The following is a 7,547-nucleotide window of genomic DNA, read 5'->3' as shown; positions in this document are numbered from 1 at the left end:
TTCTAAGAACTGACATACCCATTCATTGCTGCTTTTTCTGTCCCTGTTTCCACAGCACTATTAAATGCATGTTTTGTCTGAAACAAACTTTCCTACATCCATGATTTATTTTAGGATAACCTAGTCTTCCTAGGCATGTTGGAAATTTGGATGATTCCTTATGGCCGGGATCACACATACACGTGATACGGCCGAGTCTTGCAGGTGAAAACCCAGCTCTGGTGCCGGCACTCCGGAGTGGAACGTGCAGCTGCACAGCAATACATGGAGCTGCATGCTCCGCTCCGGAGTGCCGGCGCCAGAGCTGGGTTTTCACCTGCGAGAATCGGCCGTATCTTGCGTATGTGTGATCCCAGCCTTTGACAAATTCTAACCTTCATGCATTACTTTATGGCAGCCTTTCACTTAGGCAAAGTTCACACACTCAGTATTTGTTAACCAAAACCAGGAGTGGGTGAAAAATACTGATGTGGGGCACGTTTCTATTATACTTGTCCTATGATTATTCCACTCCTGATTTTAGCTTACAAATACTGATATAAAATACTGACCAAACAATGAACATGTGACATAACCTTACTGTCATTGCTCAGGCAACAAACATGGTGTAGGAGTCAGCCTTCCCTTTTCAGGTAACTCGCTTTAACCTTTGGGTATGTGAACACGGAGTCTTTTTGCTGAGTTTTTAGGGTATGTGCACACGTATTCCGGAGGACTGCAGATTTTTCCCAGCCGATTTGGAAAAAACACAGTGCAAAACCGCTGCGGTTTTTCCTACAGATTTATCGCAGTTTCTACTGCGGATTCCGCTGCGGCTTTACACCTGCAGTTTTCTATTGGAGCAGGTGTAAAACAGCAGCAGAATCCGCACAAAGAATTGACATGCTGCAGAATGTAAACCACTGTGTTTCCGCGCATTTTTATCCGCAGCATGTGCACTGCAGATTTCATTTCCCATAGGTTAACATGGTACTGTAAACTCATGGGAAACCACTGCGGATCCACAGCAAAATCCGCAGCGTGTGCACATACCCTTAGAATTGTAACTTAGCACAAACTCCCATGTTTTTGAGGAGGATTTGGAGAGTTTCGGTTCCAAGAAGTTCTACATAAAAAGCTCAGTGTGCTCACTTGCTCTGCCTAGCCTCATCTTCCATTCATTACATTTTGTCCACATATACTATGTCTCCTAAGCCTCAATTATCCACCTTCTTTAGATACCACTTTACTACCCTGTAATTCCTTTCAACCAACACACCTAGAAATGAATCTCATACTGGGAACTGTACAAAAACTTAGTGAACATGAATTCCCTTAAAGGGAAGGTGCCATCAAAAAAAAAATTTTTTCCAGCGATTGAAAAAATGTAAAGAATTAATGTTTAAATTTTCTTACAAAATATTATCATTTGTTTATAATTTAGTAAAATATGAAAAATAATTTTAAAAGTTTTGGCATTTCCACTTTTAAACACTAGGGGGAGCAGCTAATGAAATTTGACAAAAACCTAGTGTACAACTAGCTCACATTACAGCACTGCAGTAATTATGGGCGGAGTCTGCTGACAGTGTGATGTCTCCTCTCCTCCCCTTCTGGTGTTTGGTAAGGGATAAGAGAGGATGAGATTCAGGAACCCAGTGAGCAGCCATTTTGTTGGTGACTGCAAAGTTATACTGACAAGTAGACAGTCCCCGAGGATGGCAGGCAGCAAGGACTCTGGGAGATATGTGGTGGAGGGAGCAGGGTGACAGCAGCGCAGAGTATTTCAGGAGAGCAGTGTGCTGGTCTATGGGGGGGCACCATGTTCAGTGCGTGGAGCAGCCAGGGATTGTACATAGAGCACTGTCTTTTATACACATGGATGGACAGTCTCCTCAGAAATCCAGGAAACATTTCTGAGGATTGATGGCCTGTTCTGATCCAGACTTTGTATGCAAAGACCCCATTCCCCTCCTCAGATCCTGTCTTCTCCATCCTGTCCTGGCGATGTGTGAAAGTGAGGTGACAGGCGCAGTCGGGGTGACGCTGGGGGGAAATGTAGCCATATAGTAACAATAAAAATGAGACGCCTCTCTTCAGCTGCCTCACCCGCCCTCCCCTGAAGGCACCTAACTGGAGGTCATGCTGTCCCCTCTATTACCCCAGACCCGTGTGCAGGTGCTCAGCCAGGACCACCATAGAATGGGTCCCCTTTCTGAAAATAATACTGCCATAGTGTTCACACATAATACTGCCCTATAGTTCTCACATAATACCATCATATAGATCGCAAATAAAGATGCCATAGTGTTCTCACATAATACTGCCATACAGATCACACATAATACTGTCCTATAGTTCTCACATAATACCATCATATAGATTGCAAATAAAGATGCCATAGTGTTCTCACATAATACTGCCATATAGATTACACATAATACCTCCACATAGAGCACACATAACGGGGGAGAGGAGTGCATAGGAGAGGATTAGATACACAGCTCAGCAGTCAGTATCACACAGGACAGTATTAGATACACAGCTCAGTCAGTATCATACAGGATAGGATTAGATACATGGCTCAGCCGTCAGTATCACAAAGGATAGCATTAGATACACAGCTCAGCAGTCAATATCACAGGGGAAGATTAGATACACATCTCAGCACAGTATAACACAGGGTAGGATTAGATACAAGGCTCAGCACAGTATCACACAGGGTAGGATTAGATACATGGCTCAGCAGACAGTATCTCACAGGAGAGGATTAGATACACAGCTCAGCACAGTATCACACAGGATAGGATTAGATACACAGCTCAGCACAGTATCACACAGGATAGGATTAGATACACAGCTCAGTCAGTATCACACAGGATAGGATTACATACACGGCTCAGCAGAGAGAGGATTAGATACACGTCTCAGCAAAGTATCACACAGGAGAGGATTAGATATATGGCTCAGTCAGTATCACACAGGATAGGATTAGATGCACTGCTCAGCAGACAGTATCACACAAGAGAGGAGTAGATACACAGCTCAGCACAGTAACACACAAAATTCCAAACTTTGCTAAAAAAAAAAAAAAAAAAAAAATTGCGCCATTTTCCGATACTCGTAGCGTCTCCATTTTTCGTGATCTGGGGTCGGTTGAGGGCTTATTTTTTGCGTGCCGAGATGACGTTTTTAATGATAGCATTTCAGTGCAGATACGTTCTTTTGATCGCCCGTTATTGCATTTTAATGCAATGTCGCGGCGACCAAAAAAACGTAATTCTGGCGTTTCGAATTTTTTTCCCGCTACGCTGTTTAGCGATCAGGTTAATACTTTTTTTTAATTGATAGATCGGGCGATTCTGAGCGCGGCGATACCAAATATGCGTAGATTTGATATTTTTTTTATTGATTTATTTTGATTGGGGCGAAAGGGGGGTGATTTAAACTTTTATGTTTTTTTTATTTTTTTCACATTTTTTTTAACTTTTTTTTTACTTTTGCCATGCTTCAATAGCCTCCATGAGAGGCTAGAAGCAGGCATAGCACGATCGGCTCTGCTACATAGCAGCGATCTGCTGATCGCTGCTATGTAGCAGAATTGCACGTGTGCTGTGAGCGCCGACCACAGGGTGGCGCTCACAGCGACGGGCAATCAGTAACCATAGAGGTCTCAAGGACCTCTATGGTTACCATTCACAAGCATCGCCGACCCCCGATCATGTGACGGGGGTCGGCGATGACGTCATTTCCGGCCGCCCGGCCGGAAGCGGTAGTTAAATGCCGCTGTCTGCGTTTGACAGCGGCATTTAACTAGTTAATAGGTGCGGGCAGATCGCGATTCTGCCCGCGCCTATTACGGGCACATGTCAGCTGTTCAAAACAGCTGACATGTCCCGGCTTTGGTGCGGGCTCACCGCGGAGCCCTGCATCAAAGCAGGGGAGCCGGCATCGGACGGTATAGTACGTCCGATGCCGGTAAGGGGTTAAGGATAACTGGCTTACCAATAGAATAAAAAAAATGAGTTTCAATTCCAAGGTCATAGAGAAGAGTTAGAAACCCATTCTAGAACACATTATCACTTACAAACAGGCTGTTCTAAACATTGTCAATAACCTTAATAATTTAATGCCTTTCCATCCCTTCTCTCTCTGTGCCTCCTCCCACATTTCTCATCTCAGTTGGGAACTTAACCACATATTTTAAACACAATATTGAAAACAGAGAAAACTCAAACCTATATCCCCCACTGTTCCTCTACAGAACTGCCATCTCTCCACCTACAATTTCTCCTTCTCCACCATTACCAATAGAAAAAGCTAATTGTTCCAATTTGAAAATTGCACCTCACCACTTGACCCTATCCCATTCCACCTCTACTCATCCTTGCTTACCTGTTCAACATGTCACTAACCATTGGTATCATCCTTTATTCCTTTAAACATGTAACAATTAGACCCATATTGAAGAAACTATTAATTGACTTGTCCAGTTTCCCCTCTAAACTCCTTATCAACACATTCACATAAAATTTTCACCCTCAGGTTCTTACCAGCTAATGCCACATCAAACTTAACAGTTCTATCAACCCTCAAATCTGCTGCACGGTTAATGCATCTCTGCCCCATTACTTCGCCGCCAATATCATCACTGGCTACCCACTGCACAGATAATTTTATTTGGAATATGAATAATAGACAGTATTTACAAAAATTATTTTATGCCTACATCTCTGTACTGTACTTCCACTACGTCCTCACACAATTTTCAGTCATCATAGGACCTTCTTGTTGTCTTCCAGTTTGCTCCTCACAAGATTTCTCCAAAGCATTATGTGTGATGTTAGTCATATCAATTTTTGCCTCCTTTGAAGCATTTACACAGCCTAAAAATTTCCCTCATCAGAAAACCTACAATAACTCAGCAGCTACTGAGCTACAATGCCAATCAGCTTTTAGCCAACCTAAGGTCTCCATTTTTTGAGGGTTCTAAAACACCATGGGCACTGTCCTTTATCCAGATGTATCAGTCACTCATTAACTTATGTTTATTTCATATGTTTTGTATCTTGTTATATACTTATGTATTGAAATATGTATGTAATGAAAATCACATTTGCATCTTTTCACATGTACAGTACAACAACCTAGAATTTAAGATACATTAAAACTAAAATACCCATACACTAAAGTATGAGAGGCAACGTGTGTTTTTTGTATTCACACCATCCGCTGGCTTGATTGCTGTCGACAGTCCAAGAAATCAATCCATGAAAACCTCTAAAGATAAATAAGAGAAACTTTCAAAAGCAAGGAGTTATGAAGAATATAACCGCTCTTGACCTACATAGGCCAATGAATTTATGAAGTGCATTGACCAGATGTCTCAGATATCAATGGCTAAAATGCTCAAAGTTTAATTTAGTACAGTCAATCAAATGGATGAACCCTCAAAAAGCAATTTCTTAAAATGCAAATGGCCTGTAAAAAAAATAAAAATAAAAAATCAATGGGCAGAGCATAGATCTTCCCAACAGCCTGCCTGTGGGAACATGTACTTCCCACCTCCTGGATAAGGTTTATCTACTATATAATTGTCTAAGGGTCACTTCCGTCTGTCCTTCTGTCTGTCTGTCATGGATATTCATTGGTCGTGGCCTCTGTCTGTCATGGAAATCCAAGTCGCTGATTGGTCCCGGCAAAGCAGTCATGACCAATCAGCAACGGGCACAGTCCGGAAGAAAATGGCTGCTCCTTACTCCCTGCAGTCAGTGCCCGGCGCCCGCATACTCCCCTCCAGTCTCTGCTCACACAGGGTTAATGCCGGCGGTAATGGACCACGTTATGCTGCGGGTAACGCACTCCGTAACCGCTGCTATTAACCCTGTGTATCCCCAACTTTTTACTATTGATGCTGCCTATGCGGCATCAATAGTAAAAAAATGTAATGTTAAAAATAATAAAAAAACAAAAAACCTGCTATTCTCACCCTCCGTAGTCCGCCGAGCCGCACGCGCCTGCCGCCATCTTGCGTTCCCGGCAATGCATTGTGGAATTACCCAGAAGATTTAGCGGTCTTACGAGACCGCTAAGTCATGTGGGTAATTTTGCAATGCATCCTGTGAACGGAAGATGGCGGCAGCTGTGCGCGTATCGCCGGAGCTTCGCTGGATCCCAGGGGTGAGTATATAACTAGTTTTTATTTTAATTATTTTTTTAACAGGGATATGGTGCCCACACTGCTGTATACTACATGGGCTGTGTTAGATACCGTGTGGCTGCTATATACTACATAGGCAGTATTATATACTATGTGGCTGTGCTATATACTACATGGGCTATGTTCTATACTGCGTGCTATATACTATGTGGCCACTGTTATATACTGCGTGGGCAGTGTTATATACTACGTGGCTGCTATATACTGCGTGGGCAGTGTTATATACTACGTGGCTGCTATATACTGCGTGGGCTGTGCTATATATTACGTGGCCAGTGTTATATACTGCGTGGCCTGTGTTGTATACTGCGTGGCTGCTATATACTGATTGGGCTGTGTTATATAGTACGTGGCTGTGTTATATACTGCGTGGCCACTGTTATATATTGTGTGGCCTGTATTAACACATCGGGTATTCTACAATATGTATGTATATAGCAGCCACATAGTATATAGCACAGGCCACGTAGTATTTGTCTGCTATATACTACATGGCTCCTATATACTACGTGGCCTGTGCTACAGTATATACTATGTGGCTGCTATATACATAAATACATATTCTTGAATACCCGATGCGTTAGAATCGGGCCACCATCTAGTAGATTAGATTCATAAGCAGGCAACATGCATTGGAAAGAACACGCCTCCATAACTTACAGCAGGTTTCCAAGTGTGAGACATGTAATGACTGATGTTCCCTACTGAGCTGTGTGATTGCACAGTGACTGGTGTAGGGTACACAGTGTGATTACAACACTTCTTTCATCAGAGCTGACAGCATGGGATAACCGCACTGACAAAAGAAATCTCAGTTCTGTGGAACCGCCCCTCCCACACTGGCTGTCCTGATGAAAGCTAAATAAAGTGTTAGTAATCACACTTATGCCTGCTTTATTCCAGGTACTATGTAATAAACAGCTGAAGTTAGATAGGCACAAGGGGGCTGTCTGTAATTACGTTTCACACTGAGAAACCTGACCTATGCTATTTTGGAAACATGTTCTTTTCCCCTACATGTTGTCTGCTTATTAGTTATCATATAAGGATCGCAGATATCAAGGTATAATTTTATTCAACTTTGTACGTGTGCTTATAGATGGCTGAGGAGGATTGATCCTTCGGATAGGCTCCCCTTTGAAACAATGCTTCAAGACATCCCTGTATTTTTTTTTTAAAGCAGTTCAGGTAAATAAAGCCAAAAAGCTTAGAGTAGCCTTCTTTCGATCACAAGTATAATTTAAATGTTATGCGCTCAGGTTCGTCTTTCACCAGTGCTGAAACCACTTATGGCTACTTTCACACTAGCGTCATGTGACGTCCATCGCAATGCGTCGTTTTGGAGAAA

The sequence above is a fragment of the Ranitomeya imitator genome, chromosome 2 (assembly GCF_032444005.1).
Source record: "Ranitomeya imitator isolate aRanImi1 chromosome 2, aRanImi1.pri, whole genome shotgun sequence".
In the NCBI taxonomy this organism is placed as follows: Eukaryota; Metazoa; Chordata; class Amphibia; order Anura; family Dendrobatidae; genus Ranitomeya; species Ranitomeya imitator.
The sequence above is the reverse complement of the archived record's forward strand: the minus strand, read 5'-3'. Positions refer to the sequence as shown.